Raw genomic sequence first — 22431 nt, 5'->3', positions numbered from 1 at the left:
ATAAAGGGCATCCAGATTGGCAAGGAAGAAGTAAAAGTATGTGTGTTTGCAGATGACCTGATCTTATACACAGAAAGCCCTAAGGAATCCTCGAGAAAACTACTGAAACTAATAGTAGAGTTCAGCAGAGTATCAGGATACAAGATAAATGTACAAAAATCAGTTGGGTTGCTCTACACCAACAAAAAGAACGTTGAAGAGGAAATCACCAAATCAATATCATTTACAGCAGCCCCCAAGAAGAAGATAAAGATACTTAGGAGTGAATCTTACCAAGGATGTAAAAGACTTATACAAAGAAAACTACAGTACGCTTCTGTAAGAAACCAAACGAGACCTGCAATAAGTGGAAAAACATACCTTGCTCATGGATAGGAAGACTTAACGTTATAAAAATGCCTATTCAACCAAAAGTAATCTATACATTTAATGCAATTCCAATCCAAATTGCAATGACATCTTTTAATGAGATGGAGAAACAAATCACCAACATCATATGGAAGGCCCCGGGTTAGGAAGGCGTAACTGAAAAAGAGGAACAAAGTCCGAGGCCTCACTTATGTTGTGTCACTAATCTTGTGTTGAGAGGGCTGTTTTATCTCAGATTACAGAGGTGTGTGTAGCCTGTGTGTGCTGGCTGGGTCCCTGCTGATATTGCCTCGGTGTTAGGGCAGAGTCCTGCTGTTGCCTTCTTTTGCTGAAGCAGCTGTGTCCTAAACTCCACTGCCCATCCTACGGCCGTCACGCTAGGAGTTTAGGGTGCCGGCACTTCATTTACTGTCTTTGGCTGAAGCAGCCGCTTCCTAAAAGCCTCGGCTAGCCCTGCTGTAGACATGCCAGAGGGTCAGGGGTGTGCCACTTGGCTTGCCTTCTTTTGCTGAAGCTGCTATGTCTCAGCCCCAGCAATGTTGCGCCAAAGAATGGCACCAAGGAGTCGGAGTCGAGGTGTTGCACGGGCTTGGCATCTTCTCGCTGCTTCTGGACTGTCTCATCCACCCCCATTGCTCAAACTGATTCCTTAATTCTGCCTTTCGTGTTCAGGGTTCCTATATTGTCAAATGTGTAATCGGTTCACTTGTTTTCACTTTCCTGCCCTGAGAGAGTCCCATGTTAGGTCAAAGAAAGGCAGCACCTTGTGTCATTCCTTGAGGATACCTAAGACAGGTTAAAACAGACAAACACAATTGCACTTTGTTCCTTCCTGAAACAAGTACACACTGACCATGTAAGCTGCAAAACCCAAGACCATAACAGCACTTGAATTTACCTTTTCACTTATTCATCACTCACTTTGTGTAAGTCTGCTGTAAGTTTTCCACTAATTTCCAGCATTTTTGCAATGTTGGTAATGACAGTTTATGCTCATTATGTGTGTGTTTATGTGGAGAGAGGGCCTATGGAGCGTCCCATGTAACATTTTCACTGTTGTCCTTCTTGTCTCCATTCTTTTGTATTGCGATAAATACATGTAACATATAATCTACCATTGTAACTATGTTTAGGTGTACATTTCAGTGGCATTAATTACATTCCCGATGTCGTGCATCATCACCACTGTTTACAAAGCTTTTTCATTATCTCAAACAGAACCTCCATACCCATTAAACAGTTACTTTTCATTCACCTCTCAACCGAAGGCCTAGTAACCTCTGTTTTACATTCTGTCACTAAATTTACTTATCCTGGATATTTCACATAATTGGGATCACAGGTTATCATTTTGTATCTGGTTTATTTCACTTACTGTAATGTTTTCAAGGCTCATTTTTTGTTGTACATGTATAAGAACTTCATTTTTCTTTGTGACGGAATAATATTTTATCATTATATACATTTTGTTTGTTCATTCATCTGTTGATGGACACTTGGCTTGTTTCCACTGTTTGATTCTTGTGGACAGTGCTGTGGTGAACATTGATTACGAGCACCTATTTGAGTCCTTGCTTTCAAGGCTTTTGGGTATAGTCCTAGCAATCGAATTTCTGGATCATACGGTAATTCTGTTTAACTTTGTGAGGAATTACCAAACTCTTCTCATCATTTTATATTGTGATCAGCAGTGGATGAGGATTGCAGTTTCTCCACGTCTCATCACAGGCAAAGAAAGGAGTGAACATACTTACTGGTGTAATTGATCCCGATTACTAAGGAGAAATTAAATTGATATTAAATAACGGAGGTAAAGAAGAGTATGTTTAGAATACAGGAGATCCCTTAGGGTGTCTCTTAGTACTACCATGCCCTGCTTTTAAAGTCAGTGGACTATAGCATCTCGATTCTGACCTGATTACGAATGGCCCGGACGCTTCAGGAACAAAGGTTTGGGTCACTCCATGAGGCAAAGAACCACAACTCGTTAAAGTGCTTGCGAAGGACTAAGGGAATACAGAATGAGTGGAGGAAGAAAGTAATTCTAAATACCAGCTGAAACTATATGACCAGTTGTAGAAATGAAGCCTGTAATCATTATGAGTATTTTATTCCTTGTTTTGTTATAGGTGTGTGTGTATGCATGTGTGTGTAATGTAAGGTAAGGGAGGGGGAAGAAAGCAAATACGTATACTTATATACACATATACCCAGGGTCTGGATTATAAATGAATTCTGTTCCTATGTCTGTCTTTAAATCAAATTTGGGACAGTGAGGTATGATTTGTATCTGAAGTTCGTCTTAGCGTGTAGTATATTTTTCTATGCACAAAATACATTAAAGAAACATTTCCACGTACACTAAAATATCTTAACATAATAATGCAGTAATAATAATATTATCTTGGTGTGCATGGCAAAGTAGTGCCCATTTGTTATTACAAAACGTTGTATGTGCCCTGAATTTTTAATAGAATAGGCTTTACCTAAGCTACATGTTTTATGTAAGTTGGACAGTCATGACCTGGGGACCAAATGTATACATATGTATATGTATGTGTGTATAAACCTTTGTTTTCTTTCCTCCTCTATCTCCTTATCATGTTATTTGCAACTATGACTTTATAATTGTCTTTATTATGTGTGGTTAAGAAGGTGTGTATAGGTGCCAAGTTGATAAGAGGTGGACTATGATTGTTAATGTTATGTGTCAAATTGGCTAGTCTATAAATCTGAGTTATTTGCCAGCCATTACGGAATCTTCCATTTTGTGATCTGATGTGAGCAGCTAATCAGTTGAAAGAGAAGTTTCCTTGGGAATATGGCCTGCCTCTAGTATATAAATGGATATTCTGACAAAGCGCAGTTTCTTTCTTGATCCTCCACTCTTCTCATTTTCTGATCTATAATTTTTGGGACATAAGCCTGCAGAAGTCTCTGGCGTACATCCTGACATAAAAATTTTGGACTTGCCAACTCACACAACCTTGTGAGTCCGTAGAGGCCCCCAGCTGCTGCCAGACCTTCAGATTTTGGGTTCTTCAGCCCTTGGAACCACATGAGCCAGCGGAGATCTTCAGCTTGTAGCCTGATCCACAGATTTGGGACTTACTAGCTGCTATAACTGCCATTTCCTCGCAAGTACATAAGCTATTTCCTTGAAGTAAACCTCTCTCTTTCTCTCTCTTTATATTTATATATTCTTTACTGGTTTTGTTCTTCTAGAGAGCCCAGACTAAGACAGGAGGTTTTTTATTATTTATTTAGCCTTTTTAATTGCTGTATGTCCTTTGGTATTTTTGTCTCTTTTTAAGTTAATTTAGGTAATTTGTGTTCCTAGTAGTTCCCCAGTGCGTCTAGATTACCTAATTAGCCATTTGCAACAGCCAATCGATTTTCTCATTTTCTTTTTTATGTCTCTTAAGATTAATAGATTGTTGTGGATTGAATTGTATCCCCTAATATTATACATTATAAACCCTAAACCTATGGATATAATTCCATTTGAAAACAGGGCTTTTTTTTCCCTATACCATTCAAGTATAGAGTGTACCATAATTAAGCCAATCACCCATGAGATAGAAAAAGAGATTAGGCACAGAATGGGAGACACACATGGAAAATCATGGCCTAGTCAATTTGATCAGGTAACAAGAAGATTGCTGAGGAAATGAGGAACAGAATTTGAAAAGAGATAAGGACCTTCTCCCGTAGCCAAGCAAGACAGAAAGGCTTCCCCTTGATTAGGGCCCTGAGTTTGGACTTCTAGCCTCTAAAGCCGTCTACTTATGGTATAACATTTACAGTGTAACAGGTTTCTCTGTATATATGGTCTTTCTGGCCTTTGATTTATGATTCTGCCAGGATTATTTGGTAGGCCACAGTCTTGTATAAGGCTTAGTCAGTCTACTATACAAATACCATACCTAAAGCTATTGTGGGGACTGCTTGATTACTATGAAAATTAGGGGACTCTGGCCTACCGAGGGGATTGGTCAGTTCGTTACCTTGGTGGGAGGTGTAGGCTTATAAAAGAGCAGATCCCGTGGAAGTTGAAGGGGACCTCACTACCATGAAGAAGAGTCCAGAATGAAACGCATTCTTCAGACCAAGGACCTGGGGTACCTACACTGAGAACCTTCTAGATCCAGAAAACAGAGCTGTAACACCAGAGATGACGAGAGATAGCACAAGATAACACAAGAAGGGCACAGCAGCAATGTGGAAATAACAACAAGCAGCAGGAACAACAAGACAACGTTAGGTGGCTGCAGCGGGCTTGCCAGTGTGCAGAGGAGAGAAAGAACTTAGTGCCTTCTTGCAGGAGGCTTGCTGGAAGAGTAGGTTGCCTCTAGGCACTTGCAGCACTTGCCTGATTAGGGCAGAGTCAAGGGGGAGCCCCAGCTGCACGTAGAACTGAATGAGGTCCGCCGGTAGCAGCCTAAGTGGGGCCTGGCAGCAAGAGGCCTGAGAGAGGGGCCTGCTTGCAGAACAGCAAAGAAGGGACTTAGAGCTGTCTTGGTTGGAAGCTGTCCCAACTGGAGAACTCTATCCTGTCTCCTGTTACAGCCAAGTTGATCCTGATAAAAAGTGGTGGCCCATTATTTACCTAATAAACTACATAATCGTGAGTATAGTCTGTGAGTCCTCTGTGGCCATTGCAGTGAATTATCAAACCAGGCAAGGAAGTAGAACGTAGCATGGGGAGGACAGATGGTGTCAGAAATGGTGAAAATGTTGAAAATAGAGGTATACCTGACCTCTACCTCATAGGAATTAGCTTTGTGATAATGGTGATTCTCATTCGTCCTCCTGAATATAGAAGAGGTTTGATATCCCTAGATTTCACTGCTTTAGCCACACTAAGAAATGAAGGCAGTAGTATGCCCACTTTTATTCTGGTTTTAGTTTTTTTTTGTTTTGTTTTGTTTTCTTTTAAGTGTAGCTGAAGTTCTGTAAATTCTTTTGGTCTTTCCAAAGAATCAACATTTATTTTCTTAAATTCTCTGTCTCATTTATCCTCACTCTACTCTCTGTATTATTTTCTTTTTTTCTGACAGTTTTGGGTTCACTTTGCTCTTTTTCTTTTTCTTCTAGTTCCTCAATGTAGAACAGTAGGTCGTTTATTTTATATATTCTTTTTTAATGTAGGTATTGACAGCTATAAATTTTCTTCAGAGAACTGTCTTTGCTGCATTCCATAAGATTTGGTATGTTGTTGTTATGGACTAAATTGTGTCCCCAAAAGATGTGTTGAAGTCCTAATCCCTAGTACTTAAACGAAAGTACTCTTGTTTGCAAATAGTATCTTTGAAGATATTATTAGTTAAGTAAACATGAATTCAGACTGGAGTAGTGTGCTTCCCAAACCAACATGAGTGGTGGCTTATCAAGAGGAGAAGAGATACAAATACACACACAGGGAAGATAACCATGTGAAGATGGAGGGAGAAGAGGAGATGTGCTGCAGCTACAAGCCTAGAAGCACACAGGGCTGGGGATATCTTGGAGAGACACGAGAGGATCTTTACTGTACTCCCAGAGAGTATAGCACTATTGATACCTGATACCTGAATTTGGACTTCTGGCCTTTAGGCCTGTGAAAAAATAAATTTCTGTTTTCTATGCCACTAAAAAACCCAAACCCACTGCCGTTGAGTTGATTCTGACTCCTAGCGACCCTGTAGAACAGCATAGAACTGCCCCATAGAGTCTCCAAGGAGTGCCTGGTGGGTTTGAACTGACAACCTCTTGGTTAGCAGCAGCCTTAGCCCTTAACCACTATGCCACCAGGGTTTCCTTTATGCCACTAGTACTTTGTTAAAACAACCCTAGATAGTAATACAGTTGTGTTTTAGTTTTCACTTTTTTTGAAGTATTTTCCAATTCCCTTTGTGATTTCTTCAACTAATTGGTTGTTTAAGATTGTATTGCTTACTTTCCATATATTTTTGAAATTTTATAATGTTACTGATATACAGTTTCATTCCATTTTTTGGTCAGAGGATACACTTTTTACTATTTAAATCTTTTCTAATTTGGTGAGAACTGTTTTATGACCTAGCATATGTTCTATCCTGGAGAATGACCCATGTCCCGTGTACACTTGAGAAGAATTTGTATTGTGTTGTTAGACAGAATGTTCCATATATACATGTTTTGGGTCTGGTCATTTATACTGTTGCTCAAGTCCTCTAGGAAAGATGAGATTTGAAGTTGCCAGCTACTGTTTGTATGGTATGTATTTCTCCACCATTTCACATGGGAGCTAAAATGAATAACTTATAGACAGTGTGTTGTTGCCTCAAGTTTTTTTTTTTTTTTCATTCTAAATGATACTGGCAATCTCTTATTTTTGATTAGAGTAATTATTAAGGAAAGACTTGTCAATTTTTGCTATTTGCTTTGTGTCTTACATTTTTTGCTCCTTTTTTTCCTCATTGCTTTTATGTATAGTTGGGTTTGTTTGTACAGAACAGGGATAGTTTTATTTCCTTCTTCCCAATTTGGATGCCTTTTCTTTCTTTATCTTGCCGATTTTTCGGATGAGGGTTTCCAGTACAACATTTATTCACTTCAGCTAATGTTTTGACAAGTTTTCTTTAATTTCTGGAAATAAAACACCATGCACGCACACACACACACACACAGACACCCTAAAACAAATACCTCTCCTTGTCTTTTCAGATTGGCAGTGTGCTAGAGTGCTCCTTCTAACTAGCCAGGCTGCACTCAGCTTAATTATCAGCATAAGGTAAAAGCTTAGGATTTTGTCAGATATGCTAAGTGTGCATCTTTGCCTGCACATGGCATGGTTTTCTAAATTCATCAATATATGTGAATCCTTTTAAATATGCTCATTTCCCAAAAAAACTGTTTTCTTGTTATGGATTGAATTGTGTCCCCCAAAATATGTGTCAGCTTCGTTAAGCTGTGATTGCCAGTATTGCCTGGTTGTCCTCCATTTCATGATTAAGAAGATCAGCGTGGAATTTTAATACCCTTACTGAGGTCACATGCCTGATCAATTATAAAGGGAGTATCCCTGGGGTATGGCCCACACCACTTTTTATCTTAAAAAGGAAAGGTAAGCAAGCAGAGAGGGGGACCTCACGCCACCGAGAAAGCAGTGCCAGGAGCAGAGCACATCCTCTGGACCAGGAGTCCCTGAGCAGAGAAACTCCTAGTTCAGGGGAAAATTGATGAGGCCAACAGAGAGAGAAGGCCTTCCCCTGGAGCTGATGACAGGACTTTGGACTTCTAGCCTACTTCTTTTAATGTGAAGATATAAACTTCTTTTTGTTAAAGCCATACACTTGTGGTATCTCTGTTATTGCAGCACTGGGTGTGTAAGACACATGTTTTTTTTCCCCAGGTTGTAGGTGGTCTAATTTATGTTCCACCCACACTGTTTTGCCTCACCCTGATATGATTTGATCATTCTCCTTACACTTTGCCCTGAGTGAGTTGTGAGATAGGGAAAACAGGTGTCAGTGGCTTTTATCAGTCCTTGTTTTCAACAGAGCTACCAACCTGAGGAAGGTGGTGTTGTTGTTAGGTGCCGTTGAGTTGGTTCTGACTCATAGCAACCCTATGCACAACAGAACGAAACACTGCCCAGTCCTGTGCCATCCTTACAATCGTTGTTATGCTTGAGCTCATTGTTGCAGCCACTGTGTCAGTCCACCTTGTTGAGGGTCTTCCTCTTTTCTGCTGACCCCATACTCTGCTAAGCATGATGTCCTTCTCCAGGGACTGATCCCTCCTGACAACATGTCCAAAGTATGTAAGACACAGTTTCACCATCCTTGCCTCTAAGGAGCATTCTGGCTGTACTTCTTCCGAGACAGATTTGTTCATTCTTTTGGCAGTCCATGGTATATTCAATATTCTTCGCCAGCACCACAATTCAAAGGCATCAGCTCTTCTTCGGTCTTCCTTATTCATTGTCCAGCTTTCACATGCATATGATGTGATTTAAAATACAATGGCTTGGGTCAGGCACACCTTAGTCTTCAGGGTGACATCTTTGCTGTTCAACACTTTGAAGAGGTCCTTTGCAGCAGATTTACCCAATGCACTGCATCTTTTGATTTCTTGCCTGCTGCTTCCATGGCTGTTGATTGTGGATCCAAGTAAAACGAAGTCCTTAACAACTTCAGTCTCTTCTCCGTTTATCGTGATGTTGCTCATTGGTCCAGTTGTGAGGATTTTTGTTTTCTTTATGTTGAGGTGCAATCCATACTGAAGGCTGTGGTCTTTGTTCTTCATTAGTAGGTGCTTCAAGTCCTCTTCACTTTCAGCAAGAGAGGTTGTGTCATCTGCATAATGCAGGTTGTTAATGAGTCTTCTTCCAATCTTGATGCCCTGTTCTTCTTCTTATAGTCCAGCTTCTCGGATTATTTGTTCAGCATACAGATTAAATAGGTATGGTGAAAGAATACAACCCTTACCCACACCTTTCCTGACTTTAAGCCAATCAGTATCCCCTTGTTCTGTCCGAACAAGGAAGGTGTGTAACATGTAACTTAAAAACTTAGAAAGCTTTCCTACCATTTTAAGAATGGCCTTTTCCAGATTCAGTGTTCACTTTGTTGCTTTAAATATTTGGCTCTATTCCAGAATTCTGACAAAGGTGGCATTGACGAGTTCTGCTTGTTATTCAACAATTGGAAAGGAGTAATGACCCAGGTGTAGAGCTGCTTCTTTGCCATCTTGTATCCTTCTTGAAGGGTATTTTTTTCCAGAGCTAAAATTCTGGGTTAGCAGCTTTCCCATCACTCCCTTACATCAATCTGATTTCAGTGTCTTATATTGGCTATTATTATTTACTATTTTTTGTCCTCTTGTTCCCATTTATGTAATGGTTTGCTTTTTATAGGTGGTCTTAAGACTTTTTTCATTGTGATTTGTTGGATTTTCTAGAAGTTGCAGATTCTTAAATCTGAAAATTATTCAATAAATTTGTGAGCATTTTTTCCAAATATTTTTCTGGTTGATTTTATTATCTTCCCCCTTACTCCTTGAAGATACTACTTTTATGTATGATAAATATTTTGATATCATTTCAGATTTTGGGGGGAGAGTGTTCCTCACTGAAATTTTCCTTCTCACTTTCTAGCAGCTGTTAACTCCTTGCACTATTTGCCTCTTCAAGTCAGAAAAATTGAAGTAACTACATAAGCTTTTCAGTGCATGCTGCAAACAAGAGCCTCATTTCCCATAAAAAGCTGAAAAACATGAAATTACTGTTCTTTTCAATTGTACATTGCTCTCCATCTATCCCTCTTTTCCATCGCCCTCTGACAGTCGGTTTTTATGTTTTGTCCAGAATTTATCTGACTTATCCTTAAGAGGGTCGATAGGATAAGACTTAACAACCCATTAAAGGGATTACTACCAGCCCTTTAAAGACATAATATTGCTTTTCTCATCTTTCCAAGACGACTGAAGCTTGATGGTGCTAGCGCATCATAAGGTTTTATTTCCTTTTCTGGCAGTAACCGTCTAAGGTCACTTCCTACCGTGGGCTTTGGTGGTGGTTATGCATGTAGGATTGACTTTGGTGTCCTCACCTGGGGACACTAAGATGGAGGAAGAATACTGAGTCAGAGAACCACACCAATTGTTACCATGTTTGGAAATCCAGGGGCCTCAAGTCAAGAACTGAGAGATTGGTTGAGAGCTGCTGCTGCATCCTTTGTCTTGTTTGCGGAACTTAGTTCAGAATGGGGGAGTGGGCTACTGGGGTGCTGAGGGATTTGAAGATCGGGGAGAGAAAGTGGAGGCCTTGGGCCCAGATTTTTGACCCACTGTGGGTGTGGTTCAGAGTCTACAGCATTAGGTTGGGAATTGGCCTGAGGGATAGCTACTTTTTAGGATCGAGTTTCTGGGGAACCTGGAGGCCCCTGAAGTCACCTGAGAAGTAGGGAAGTTTATGACGTAAGGTACAGAAACTAGGTAAATTTGGAACCTACGGATAAGGCAGGGTTAACGATACGGTGGAAGGAGATGTGGGTTGAAAGGTGAAGGATTTTACCGAGTAGGGCCTTAAAGCGAGCTGTTTGGGGTATGGCTGTAAGATGGCATTTTCCCACCTTGGGGAGAGTTTATCCCATAACATAAAGTGGAAAGGTGGAGTCTAGAATGCGGAACATGGACTTTGGGGATGGGCCTTTGGTGAGGAAGCAAAAAGTGTGAATGGTGAAACCCGTTGGAGAAGGGGTTGGATGTAGCTTCAGTCTGAGTCCTGTATTCGATGCAAGATTTGGCCTCATCTTTTAGAATTAGGATCGGGATTGGCAGCATCTTTTAGAATTAGTTGTTTCCCTTTCTCCTGATACTGTAATGATAATAATTATTGTTAGTGGGGTGAATTATTTTTTTAATTTTGGATAGGCCTTTAGTACATTTTGGGGGTTAATCCAATTAGGTCATCTTTACGTTGTCAGTTTATCATATTTTAGTGAAAATTTTTACAAGCATATTCTTGAGGCCAGCCTCAAGTTAGCTTTCATCTTCTTTTTAGTGTCACGGATATGAAGCGCACATAGAATGACTTACACAAAACCTTCTCATCATTTGGGTTATGTAAGATTTAAATTACATTTTTCTTAAAAGTTTGGCAGAACTTTCCTTTAGAGGCATATTTGTACAGCAGTTACACCAGTACAAGCACTACTGTCATTGGTTCTACTAGTTTGTGGATTGTTTTGAATTATCCGTTGTACACTCACACAAAATCTGTAAGTGACAATTTTGTCACTTTCCATAATACCTTTTTTTTTTCTTAAACCTATCCTTATTTGTTTGTATTAGTTTAAACTTCAATCCAGTGTAGACTGATGAAAGTGATAACATTCCTTTGTATCTGGTTCTCTTTTAAGTTTTGTATCTATTTTTTGTGGTCTTTAGTTGAGTGGTTGTTAGGTAAGGAAGTTCACTTCTATTCTTAGTTTATTAAAATGAATTTATTGGGTTATAGTCTTGATTTGTTTTGTTTTTATTTGTAAGCTTATAGTATTAAATTTTATTTATTGACCTTTCCACAGTCTAGTGAGATAAATTTTTATTTGAATTCCTAATAAGTTTACTAATAATGAGAAAATTTTTTTTTTGTTTTGCTTTCATCATTATTTTGAAATTTGGAAATAAAGTACAAATGTTAATGATGAACACTATGGATGCAAAAATAAATTTGAACTTCTTAATATTTGCCTCAAATGTTTTGTAAAAGATAAAACTTAAAGATGAAGTCTCATGGCATAAATATGCCAAAGCTTATTGTCAGTTTATGTGTTCTGCTAGTATCAGGTTCTTCCTAAGAGAAAATGTAATAGCTGAATGTAATGTCTAAAGTAGTCAAGATAATTGCAGAATAATTTCAATTAAGACTTCACCAAATGTGTTCTTACATGTTTTATGGTTACATACATTCGCGTGTCTGTTGTGTCTACCTAGGAATGAAATTTCGACGTTATGGGGTGTGTATATACTTTATTATTAATAGTATTAGACACCTCCAAAAAGTTTTTTAAGTGGGAGAAACACTGTTGAATGGCATGTTAATCTTTTATCTAGCATCCTTCCTTAATTCTTTTGTTGCTTGTAATAACTTGCAGAATCTCCTGTGTTCTCTATATGGGTAGTCATATCTTTTCTTTTTTAATAATCTTGGAAATACTCACTTCCTGGTTCATATTCTGACTTACTGCTGATTTTAATGAGAGTACTAAAGTTTTTTTTCCCTGAACTTTATGTTTTACTGATGAGTTAAGTTTTTGGTAAATTTGTTTTGTGTTATGTTGATGAATTGATTAGGAAATCAGCCAACAGAAAGATTATACATGTGTAGGGGAAAGACTGGAGTTAATGACAGAGCAGTATTTGGTGGAAATAGACTTTTTGAATTTTAGGTCATCGTGATCATCTTTTTTGGTAGGGTGATGTTGGAGTTAGTAACTCCAGAGAGTCATACCACCTGCTGTCAGATAACCAGGGACTCCTGTTGTGTCTAAGATCTGGGTTTCTCTTGGAGCAGCACTGGTATGAACAGTGTGAGACATGTATACAGGGAGAAAACAAGAACTCCAGCACTTTCCCTGACGATATCAACAACGCTGACCTCTTTCAAGGTACCTATATCTACTTACAGCAACCTGCACAAATTCTGGAGTTTTTGCTTTCTTTATCCCTACAAATGGTCAGAAGCCCCCTCTCTGGGCCATTGGTGAATAAGCTGCATTCCCAGAATTAACCATCAGGCTCTCTCCCTTTTCTTCTCTGTGACTCCCACAGATTAGGCGAACTGGCGCCTCAAGGAGCTGCTTGTAGAAGGTGAGGACTACGTGCTTCTCCCAGCAGCTGCTTGGTATCAGCTAGTAAGCTGGTATGGCCTGGAGCGTAGTGTAGTGGATAGGGAAGGTATTTTCAAGTGGATCCTGTGGAAGGTGCAGGAGGAGGTAGGCCCAGGACCAGAAATCTATGTGTATTTCTGTGAAAGTTGTATATAGTGCACATTTGTACTTATTCCCCTCTACCTTCACAGGTTTTATTTGTGTATGTGCTGTAGGGTACATCCATGTGTGCACGCCTCAGAGGTTGTGGAGCTGCCTGGTACCCAGAAGGTTGAAGATTACCTATTAGAGCTGCAGCTTGTCCAGCATAATGACGTGGACACTTATCATGCTGCTCATTCTGTCCACCCAGACACTGTTGGTGACTCTGGTTGATGGGTAGTGGTCACTGATCACTAGGTTTTGGAGACCAGAGGGTTATAGAGGTCTGTTTCCATGGATCCCTGGCACAAGCCAGAGCAGGTATGGGGTAGAAATGGGAGCATGGAGAATAAGGAAGGACACTTAGAGTTTGTTTCATTTCTCTGCCATGCCTCAGGGTTTTCTGCATTAACCCACCATGCGCCCCTTTTGTTCTTTCGTGGATACTATTTCTCCAACAGCACCAGCTTATGGCTCCCAAGAAAGACAAAATCTCAGATCTGTGTGTGGCCCTTTCTAAACACACATATGTCCCACCAAATAGGGTAAGGGTCTGCAGATGGAAAAACGGTGGGATTCAGGGATAAGGAGGCAGAAGGGCCTGGGGAGACCTTGTGTACTGTCCAGTCCCTTCTCAATATCCCATTCCCAGATGATGGTGGGCAATGTCGTCAGTCACTGTTTCTGTAAAATGTACCAGCTGGAGGAATCTCTGAGTGGAGTCTTAGACCGAGTTGATGTCTTTATGTGACCCAGGGACCAAGTAACCTCTTCTATGCTTCCTTTTATCTGACCCCAACTTGGCCCTTCCCTCTTTTTCTTTCTTAATTCTTTTGGAATCTCCTGGTGTGATGTGCCTTAGGGAAGTTCTGCTCTTTCTTAGTGTTTTTTTCAGCACTTACTGAGTACCTCCTCTAGCCGGTGTATCTTAATTCATATGTATTATAGTCATCAAAAACAAAAAGGTTTTGAAATGGAAAACGTTAAGTAGAAAATCGCTTTGTGAATTATAAAAAAAACTTCTGAACAGAAAACCATTGAAAAAATTTTTTTTGCATTTAGGTAACCAAAAGTTTCTTGTGTTATGCATTGTTTTTTAAAATAAAAAATTTTATAGTCTCCAGTACTCTGAAGATGCCAAAGTACTTTATCGAAAGATAAGTAAGCACCAAGCGATGTGTAAATCATTTAACGCATTTTAAAGCACAGAACATTTGGTGACCTTTTCAGGACCTTTTCAGAATATTTTCTGACTGTGAAGGATGAGTGGGCGAATCATCTGGGGCAGGGTGAGGTAGTCCTTTTTGGGGTGATCTGATCACACTTGACTTTCTGTCTGTCCCCCAGAGATATGATATATAGTCCTGGGGCCATTGAGAGGACAGGAGAGGAGATTGTACTTCCTGTCTACCTCAGAGACCGTGTTCCAGCCCAAGACTGCGATGACTCTGACCAAGGTCTGATGCTCTTTAGTCACCTGCTCCTGGTATCAGTGCCCTGGGACCAACTCACCTGGGATGTCTTCTATGACATCCTGCTGCACTGGCTCCCATGAGTATGCAGTTCCTCAGAGGGGAGGGTAAGACGGGGTCTGAACTGAGACCTGGGTGTCTGGGTGCTTATTTGACACTTCCCCTTCAGCATCCAAAAAAGACAGCTCAAACTTAAAATGACCATAGAGGAACTTGTGAGTTTTCTTCTTCCTTTCAGCTTCTCAGTTCACCATTACACCACTTAGGCACTGGTGATACAGAGGTGAACAAAGTAGACAAAATACATACAACTTTATCTTGTACTTTCATGTCTCCTTTTTGGAAAGGCCTGCTTATTAGTGTTTTCTGAAAGGTTTTCGTTGTAATTAAAATCCAGCGTCTTTTTCATGGCAGGTGAAGCAGTATATTTTCTATCTACTGGCCATATATTAACTTCCCTTCCCTCATTTTGGTTTTAAATGTTCACTCCTCACAGTGCTTTCCAGATGAAAATTCGCAACTGCTTATGTCATTTACCATTTACCCCTTAATGATGTTGAGCTTTTTATTCTCCTGTGCTTACTGGCCATTTGTATTATGTTTTTGGGGGGCCTGTCTGTCCAAATATTTTGCCCATTTAAAATTTTTGTCCTATTGAGTTGTATAATTTTAAAAGCATTTATTTCAAGTATAAGTTGTTTGTTACATGTTTACCAAATATTTTCTTATATTCTGTGGCTTCTTAATGTTGTCTTTTGGTGAATTGAAGCTGTTAATTTTGATGAAATTCAATCTGTTAAGTCCCCCAACACCACACCATTATACTTAACTGCCTTCCACATCTTTCCATGTAAACTTTTACGCCTAATATGAGGTCTCAAAGACATTTTCCTATGTTTTGGTTTTAAAAGTTTTAGGGTTTTTGGCTTCTATGTATAGGTCTTTGATCCAACTTGAATTTTCTTCCCCAATTTGATTGCCTGCTGCCGTCTTTAAAGACCAAGTGGTTATTTAAGTGCAGGTGTCTTCCTCAGCTCTTAATAATTCCATTCTGTTTATCAATCTGCAGTGCCTTGATTATAATACCTTTCTGATAAACTTTGAATTTGTTTTGGGTAGTGTACATATTCAAACATTGTTTTTCGTTACTGCTTTGAATACTTAGGTCCTTTGATTTTCCATTTAAATTTAGCATCAGCCTGGAGTTCTTAAACCATACAGCTGTTGCCGTGGGTGAGGTCCTTAACTTTGGCAATACTGATTTAAAGAAATCTGTAAGTACGATTAGGGTAAAGAGACAACTCCTGAAAACATCACTGTGAAAGAAAGAAAGAGAAAGAGAAATATGTGTGTTTGTGTCTATGTGCGTGTGAGAGAGAGTATAACTGCCCCTATAGGGTTTTACAGGCCGTAATCTTTACGGGAACAGATTGTCAGGTCATTCTCCCATGGAGCTAGAGCTGCTGGGTATGTTTGAACCACCAACCTTTCATTTAGCAGCTGAGTGTTGCTGCACACACCAACTGGCAAATCTTCATGGCCTAACCAATACTAGAGTTCAAGTTAGAGTTACATGTGGGATCTCACTGCGTTTAAACAAGGTAGAAACCTTTATGATCTTAGGAATGTTGCCTGATATAAAGTAGGGGACTAACGCCTCACCTTAGCTGTTGCTTTACCTAAATATCCCATAGTCGTCCCAGTCTCATAGTGGGAAAGTATACTCTGATCTAATGAGAAATAAATCTGGCAAATACAAATTGACTTGACAAAATGGAATCCTTTGAACCCCCTTGCCATTCACCCACCCCCAGATAAAGGAGATAATAGGTCCTAATGAAAGCCTTCAATGATTAAAATTACTGTACAAGACCTATTTAGTGACGAGCTGATTATCGATCACCATTACTTCTCCTTTTATCAATTTCGTGTGTTCTTAAACATGGAAAGAATGAATGGTGCTTCATGTTGGATTGCTATTGTTGTTAGATGCCTTCTTGTTGATTCTGACTTATAGCAACTCCTGAAAAAGCGGAACTGCCCCATAGGGTTTTTAGACTTTAATCTCTACAGGACTATGAAGATCAAAGTCTATAGCCTTCAGTATGGATTACACCTCAGCCTAAATCCTCACAACTGGACCAGTAAGCAACATCATGATAAACAAGAGATTATAGTTGTTAAGAATTTCATTTTACTTGGATCCACAATCAATACCCATGGAAGCAGCAGTCAAGAAATCCAAAAAAAGCATTGCGTTGGGCATATCTGCATAGGACCTCTGTAAAGTGTTGAAAAGCAAAAATGTCACCTCGAAGACTAAGGTGCACCTGGCCCAAGCCATGGTATTTTCAGTTGCATCATATACATACGAAAGCTGCACAATGAGGAAGAATTGACACCTTTGAATTGTGTCGGCAAAGAATATTGAATATGCCAGGGAGTGCCAAAAGAATGAACAAATTTTTCTTGAAAGAAGCACAACCAGAATGCTTCTTAGAAGCAAGGATGGTGAGACTGTGCCTTAAATACTTGAGACATGTTGTCAGGAGGGATCAGTCCCTGGAGAAGGACATCATGCTTGGTAAAGTACGGGGTCAGCGGAAAAAAACAAAGACCCTCAATGAGATGGACTGACACAGTGGCTGCAACAGTGGACTCAAGCTTAACAACAGTTGTAAAGGTGGCACAGGACCGGGCAGTGTTTTGTTCTGTTGTGCATAGGGTCACTAGGAGTAGACACCTAACAACATCATCTAATTAGTGAATACCCTTCCAGCCCTCACAGCCATCAAAAAATGTTTTCCTCTGTGTTTCAACCTTTTCTTAAATTCTTACAGTCTCATACACTATTTGTGCTTCCTTGACTAATTTCACTCGGCATAATGCCTTCCAGATTCATCCATGTTATGAGATGTTTCATGGGTTTGTCGTCATTCTTTACTGTTGCTAAGTATTCCGTTGTGTGAGTATATCATGATTAATTATCCATTCATCTGTTGATGAGCACCTTGGTTGTTTCCATCTTTCTGCTGTTGTAAACAGTGCTGCAGTGAACCTGGGTGTGCTTATATCCATTCGTGCGAGGGCCGTAATTTCTCTAGGATGTATTTCAAGGAGTGGGATTGCTGGACTGTGTGGTAGTTCTATTTCTAGCTTTTTAAGGAAGCATCAAATTGATTTCCAAAGTGGTTGTACCATTTTACAATCCCACCAGCAGTGTATAAGTGTTCTAGTCTCTCCACAGCCTCTTCAACATTTACTATTTTGTGTGTTTTGGATTAATCCCAGCCTTGTTGGGGTCAGATGGTATCTCATCGTAGTTTTGATTTGCATTTCTCTAATCACTAGTGATCATGAGCATTTCCTCATGTATCGTTAGCTACCTGAATGTCTTCTTTAGTGAAATGTCTGTTCATATCCTTTGCCCATGTTTTAATTAGGTTATTTGTTGTTGAGGTTTTGCAATATCTTGTAGATTGTAGAGATAAGACCCTGATCGGATTTGTTGTAGCCAAAATTTTTCTCTCTGTCCATAGATGACTGTTTTGGTGAAGTCTTTGGAAGTCCATGTTTGATTTTTATTAGGAGCCCCCAGTTATCTAGTTTTTTTTTTTTTTTCTGGTGTTTCTGTATTGTTAGTAATGTTTTATATGCTGTTTATGCCATGTATTAATTAAGGCTCCTAGCGTTTTCATGATTTCTCTTCCATGATCTTTATTGTTTTAGATTTTATATTCAGGTCTTTGATCCATTTTGAGTTAGTTTTTGTGCATGGTGTAGGGTATGGGTCTTGTTTCATTTTTTTTTGCAGCTGGATATCCAGTTATGCCCGCACGATTTGTTAAAGACTGTCTTTTCCCCAGTGAACGGATGTTGGGCCATTGTCAAATATCAGCTGCTCGTAGCTAATTTATATCTAGATTCTCAATTCTGTTCCCTCGGTCTGTGTATCTGTTGCTGTACCAGAACCAGCTTGTTTCGTCTACCATGGTGGTAAAATAGGTTCTAAAATCAGGGAGTGTGAGGTCTCCCACTTTATTCTTTTTCAGTAATGTTTTATTTATCTGGGATCTCTTTCCCTTCCATATGAAGTTGGTGATTTAAAAAATGCCATTGGAATTTTGATCGGGATTGCATTGTATCTATAGATCACTTTTGGTAGAATAGATATTTTTATAATTTTAAGTCTCCCTATCCATGAGCAAGGTGTATTTTTCCACTTACTTGGGTCTCTGTTGCTTTTTTGTAGCAGTGTCTTGTTTTTTTCTTTGTAGAGATCTTTGATGTCTCTGGTTAGATTTATTCCTCTTCTTGGGGGCTATTGTAAATGGCCTGGATGTGGTGATTGCCCTTCAACGTTCTCTGTTAGCGTAGAGGAATCCAACTGATTTTTGTATGTTTATCTGTATCCTGATACGTTGCTGAAATCTTCTATTAGTTCCAGTAGTTTTCTTGTGGATTCCTTAAGGTTTTCTGTGTATAAGATCATATCATCTGCAAATAGATACTTTTACTTCTTCTGTACCAATTTGGATGCCCCTTAGTTCTTTTTTTAGCCTAATTGCTCTGTCTAGGACCTCCAGCACAATGTTGAGTAAGAGTAGCGATAAAGGGCATCCTCGTCTGTTTCCCATTGTCAAAGGGAATGCTTTCAAACTCTCCATTTAGGATAGTGTTGGCTGTTGGCTTTGTATAAAATACCCTTTATTATGCTGAGGAATTTTCCTTCTTTTCCTACTTTGCTGAGGATTTTTATCATGAATGGGCGTTGAACTTTGTCAGATGCGTTTTCTGCGTCAATCGATAATGGTTCTTGTTTTTTGTTTTGTTATTTAATGGATTATGTGATGGATTACATTGATTCTTTTTCTAATGTTGAAACACCCCTGCATAACGGGTATGAATCCCACTTGGTCATGATGAATTGTTTTTTTTTTTTTGATAAGTTGTTAAATTCAGTTGGCTAGAATTTTGTGCCTCAGTTCATAAGGAATATTGATCTATAATTTTCTTTTTTTGTGGTGTCTTTACCTGGTTTTGGTATCAGGGTTATGCTGGCTTCATAGGATGAGTTTGGGAGTCTTCTTTTGTTATATGTTTATTTAGTTGTTCTACTTGTTCATGTTAGTTCAGGTACATAGTGACTTTCTAGAAATTTGCCCGTTTACTCTAGGTTTTCAAATTTGCTCAACTACAGCTTTTCATGGTATTGTGTTATGATTTTTTTGAATTTCAGTTGGGTCCGTTGTCATATTGCCCATCTCATTTCTTTTTTGGGTTTGCTTTCTCTCCTCTTTTTCTTTTGTTGGCTTGGCCAGTGGCTTATTGGTTTTGTTGATCTTTTCAAAGAATAAGCTTTTGGTCTTGTTAATTCTTTCAGTTGTTTTTCTGTTCTCTATTTCATTTAATTCTTATCTGATTTTTATTATTTGCTTTCTTCTGGTCCCTGAAGGCTTCTTGTGCTGCCCTTTCTCTGTCGAAGTTGTAGGGATAATTCTTTGATTTAGGCCCTTTCTTCTGTTTGGATGTGTGCATTTATTGCTATAAATTGTCCTTTGAGCACTGCTTTTGTTATGTCCCAAATATTCTGGTAGGAAGTGTTTTCATTCTCATTGGATTCTGTGAATTTCTTTATTCTTTCTTTTAAATTCTTTTATAACGCAGTAGTCTTTGAGCAAGGTGTTGTTCAGTTTCCATGTGTTTGATTTTTTTTCCTTGCGTTTTCTGGCTTTTTGGCTTTTCTGGCTTTATGGTCAGAAAAGACGTTTTGTAGTATTTTGATGTTTTAGATACTGTTAAGATTTACTTTATGGCATAATACGTGGTCTGTTCTGGAGAATATCCCATGTGTGTTAGAAAAGAAAGTATACTTGGCTGTTGTTGGATGGAGTGTTATGTTTATGAGGTCAAGTTGGTTGGTTGTGGCATTTAGATCTTCTGTGTCTTTACTGAGTTTCTTTTTGGATGTTCTGTCCTTCACCAAAAGTGGTGTGTTGAAGTCTCCTACTATTATTGTGGGGCTGTCTGTTTCTCTTTTCAATGCTGTTAGAGTTTTTTTTATGTTTGGGAGCCCTATCATTGGGTGCTCATACATTCGTTATGGTTATATGTCCTCCTGGTATATTGTCCCATTAATCATTATGTTGTGCCCTTCCTTATCTCTTGTATTGGATTTTACTTTAATGTCTATTTTGTCAGAAATTTATATTGCCAATCCTGTTTTTTGATTGCTGTTTGATCAATATGTATATTTTCCATCCTCTGAGTTTTTGTTTGTTTGTGTCTTTAAGTCTAAGGTGTGTCTCTTTTAGGCAGTATGTAGACAGACTATTTTGTTTTAATTCACTCTGCCACTTTCTGTCTCTTTATTGGTGCATTTAGTCCATTCACCTTCAGTGTAATTATCGATAGGTACAAGTTCAGTGCTGCCATTTTGATGTCTTTTTTTGTGTGTTGTTGACAGTTTCTTCTTTCCACTTAATTTTCTGTACTGAGTTTTTCTTTGTATATTCTCTTTTCCTCTTTGTCATTGTTGCTTTTGTGTTTGATGAGTCTTTATGTTTTTCTTGTTCTTTTTTTGGTGTGTAGGATTATTAGTTTCTTTGTGTTTATATTAATATTTACCCCTATTTTTATAAGTTTAAACCAATCATTTATTTCTTTATATTGTTGAGACTTCCTCTCATTGTGAAAGATCTATGACTACATTTTTTAGTCCCTTTTTTTTGTTTTAATGGTGTCATCTTTTATGTAATAATGTCTCTGTTGCTCTTTTTTGAGTGCTTGAGCCTTATTTTTGTGATTTCCCTGTCTGTGTGGATATCTGGTTGCTCAGTCCTGTGTTCTAGTCTTTGGTTGTTATCTGATGTTACTGGTTTTCTAACTGGAGGACTCCCTTTAGCATTTTTTGTAATTTTGGTTTGGTTTTTACAAATTCCCTAAACTTCTGTTTATATGGAAATGTCCAAATTTCGCCTTCATATTTGAGATAGAATTTTGCTGGACATATAATTCTTGGGTGACAGTTTCTTTCTTCAGTGCCTTATATATGTCATCCCATTGCCTTCTTGCTTGTAAGGCTTCTGCTGAGTAGCCTGAGCTTAGTTTTATTGACTCTTCTTTGTAGGTGAGTTTTCATTTATCCCAAGCCGCTCTTAACGTTCTCTCTTTGGTTTGGGCAAGTTTGATTATGATGTGTTTTGGTGACTTTTGGGGGGGATCTACCTTGTGTGGGGGTTCGGTTAGCATCTTGGATAGTTATCTTCTCATCTTTCATGATACCAGGGTAGTTTTCTGCCGAAAAATCAACAATTCTCCCTTTCTTTTCTGTCATCCTCTCCTGTTCTGGTACTCCAGTCACTTGCAGGTTATTCCTCTGGATAGAGTCCCACGTAAGTCTTAGGATTTCTTCATTTTTTAAAATTCTTTTATCTGATTTTTCCTTTTTAGTTAATCTCACAAATTCTGACTTCTGTTTTCTCAATTCTGTACCTATGACTTTCTACTAAGTTGTCTAGTTCTGAAATTATATTGTTAATCTTCTGGATTTCTGTTTGCTATTTCTTTGCGGATTCTTTATAGCCTGTTGAATTTGTCATTATGCTCTCCCCTAATCCTCTTAAGTTCCTCTAATGCTTTTTTGGTGTGCTGCTTGGATTGCTCTGTGTTTTGCCTTGTCGCCTTCCTGATGTCTTGAAGGGTTCTGTATATTAATCTTTTATATTGTACCTCTGGTCATTCCAGAAGGTCTCTTCATCCAAAGTCTTCTCGAATTTTTGTTTTCGGAGCTTGCTGAAACCATCATGGTCTGCCTCTCTATGTGATCTGATATCGACTGCTGTCTCCAAGCTATCAATGTTAATGTATTTATTTATTTTATGTTTGCTTAGTTTGTCCTAGCTTCTTGTTTTGTTTTGATATGCCCAAATAGGCTGCTCGAGTGGGCTAGTTTGAGTATTGGTGTCTTGAAACTCTAACATCCTATCACCAGGTGGTTAGGACTACTGCTAGGTATATGAGCCCAGAAGCCTGTTTATTTTTCTTATGTGGATTCAGCTCAGGTGTCCAGGTAGTAAGTCACCAAGTGTGTG

The sequence above is a fragment of the Elephas maximus genome, chromosome Y, assembly GCF_024166365.1.
Source record: "Elephas maximus indicus isolate mEleMax1 chromosome Y, mEleMax1 primary haplotype, whole genome shotgun sequence".
Lineage (NCBI taxonomy): Eukaryota > Metazoa > Chordata > Mammalia > Proboscidea > Elephantidae > Elephas > Elephas maximus.
The sequence above is the reverse complement of the archived record's forward strand: the minus strand, read 5'-3'. Positions refer to the sequence as shown.